The sequence below is a fragment of the Equus quagga genome, chromosome 6 (assembly GCF_021613505.1).
Source record: "Equus quagga isolate Etosha38 chromosome 6, UCLA_HA_Equagga_1.0, whole genome shotgun sequence".
NCBI lineage: Eukaryota > Metazoa > Chordata > Mammalia > Perissodactyla > Equidae > Equus > Equus quagga.
Genome location: NC_060272.1, coordinates 83007938 through 83010094, shown reverse-complemented (window position 1 = coordinate 83010094; position 2157 = coordinate 83007938). Strand labels below are relative to the sequence as shown.

General features: G+C 48.6%; 1 non-coding gene across 1 annotated transcript; it reads left to right on the top strand.

The window, feature by feature from the left end:
• Nucleotides 1-830: 830 nt before the first annotated feature.
• LOC124241425 (U6 spliceosomal RNA) lies at nt 831-932 on the top strand. Its single transcript, XR_006889204.1, has one exon. It is a non-coding gene; the product is annotated as a U6 spliceosomal RNA (small nuclear RNA).
• The last annotated feature ends 1225 nt before the right edge of the window (nt 933-2157 follow it).

Below are 2157 nucleotides of genomic sequence, written 5' to 3'. Positions count from 1 at the left end.
TCTTTTTTTCTCCCCAAATTCCCCCAGTACATAGTTGTATATCTTTTAGTTGTTAGGTTTCTTTAGTTGTGGCATATGGGACGCCACCTCAGCATGGCCTAACGAGCGGTGCCATGTCCGCGCCCAGGATCCGAACCCTGGGCCACTGAAGCAGAGCACACGAACTTAACCACTCGGCCACAGGGCCGGCCCCCTCTTTTGTTTTTTTTTTTAAAGATTGGTACCTGAGCTAACATCTGTTGCCAATCTTCTTTTTTCTTTTCTTCTCCCCAAAGTCCCCCAGGACATAGTTGTATATTCTAGTTGTAGGTCCTTTTGGTCGTGCTATATGGGACGCTGCCCAAACATGGCTTGATGAGCGGTGCTAGGTCTGCGCCCAGGATCTGAACTGGTGAAACCCTGGGCCACCAAAGCATAGCACGCAAGCTTAACCACTTGGCCAGGGGTCTGGCCTCGTGGTTTTAGGTTTTCAAAGGTGAAGCCAAGATGCTACCTAGAATGGAATTCAAGACAATGCAGAACTATATGGTTTTCTACACTAATGTCAAAGATGGTTTCACTCTGGGTAGAATTGCATTTCTGTGCTCATTTGTTCACTCATTCATGTAACTAGGATTCACTGAGTCCTATCATGTGCCTCGCACTCCGCTAGGCCCTAAGAGCTGCCCTCACGGAGCTCACAGTCTAATGAGGGAGACACACCAATCAAACAATCATATCTCTCATGCTGAGTGCTGTGCAGCCAAGGGCATGTGTGACAGGGGACAGGCCTGGTCTTCAAAGACTTCTCTGAATAGTGACTTTTAAGCTGAGATCTGTAGGATGAGTCAGACTGACTTCAGCAGCACATGGACTAAAAGTGGAACAATACAGAGATTAACATGGTCCCTCGTGCAAGAATGACATGCAAATTCGTGGTGTTCCATATTTTTGCACAATAATGTGAATGTATTCAATGCCACTGAATTGTACAATTAAAATGGCTAAAATGTTAAATTGTGTTATGTATATTTTACCACCTTAAAAAATGGGGAGTGTGTTGGGAAGGTCCTATCAGAGAGAGGGAACAGCAGGTATAAAGGTCTTGTGGGACTAAGGAGCGTGGATGAGAGGAAAACCACCAGGGCTGGTGTGTCACGATTTGGGGATGGTGTGTAGCCCAAGACAAGGCTGGAGTTGTAGGCAGAGGCCAGACCACAGGCCAGAACCTGGACACTGATCTCTGTCCTGAGATAGTGGGAGATTGTGGAGGGCTTTCATCAGGGAGGTGACATAATTTGTGTTTTAAAAACTCACTCTGGGGGCCGGCCCCGTGGCCGAGTGGTTGGGTTTGCGCGCTCTGCTGTGGTAGCCCCGGGTTTCGCCGATTGGGATCCTGGGTGCCAACATGGCACCGCTCATCAGGCCATGCTGAGGTGGCATCCCACATGCCACAACTAGAAAGACCCACAACTAAAATATACAACTATATACTGAGGGGCAGGGATTTGGGGGGAAAAAAGCAAAAAAAAAAAAAAGATTGGCAACAGTTGTTACCTCAGGTGCCAATATTTAAAAAAAAAAATCACCTTGAACTAGGGTAGAGAGCGGGCGGAGGGGCAGTGGATATGGCAGACCATTTGGGAAGGTGTCAGTATTCTTTAGGCGAGAGATGGGTGCCACTTACACTAGGGTGTTGGGGTTGAGGTGGAGAGAAGTGGATAGATTTGAGAAACGTTGGAGGGAAAATGGCTGAACCTGTTGATGGCTTGCTCTCGGGGTCAGGGAAGGAACTAGTCAAGAAAGACCTCCCTGTTTCTCGAGGGATGGTGATGCCAGGGACTGGGACAGGAAGCAGAGAGAAGGGTGTTGGAGAGGCGAATTATGATTCTTGTTTTGGATGTGTTGAGTCTGTGGGCCTTGGGGAGGTCTGCAGTTGCCAGAACAGGAGATCCTACTCACAGGGCATTGGCTCAGGGCTCGCTGAGGTCCACAATGTTTTCTGGCAGTCTCTAGTGATACTACCTGGCTCACAGCACAGTGCTGTTCTCTGAGGCATGTCTGTCACCAGAAATGTGAGGACTCAAGACCACTCCCGAGAGAAAACAGATGGAACGCCCAGTCTGCTTCATGCAGCAGGCTGGCCTGCTGAGCTGGGAGGCTGACAAAAACAATTTC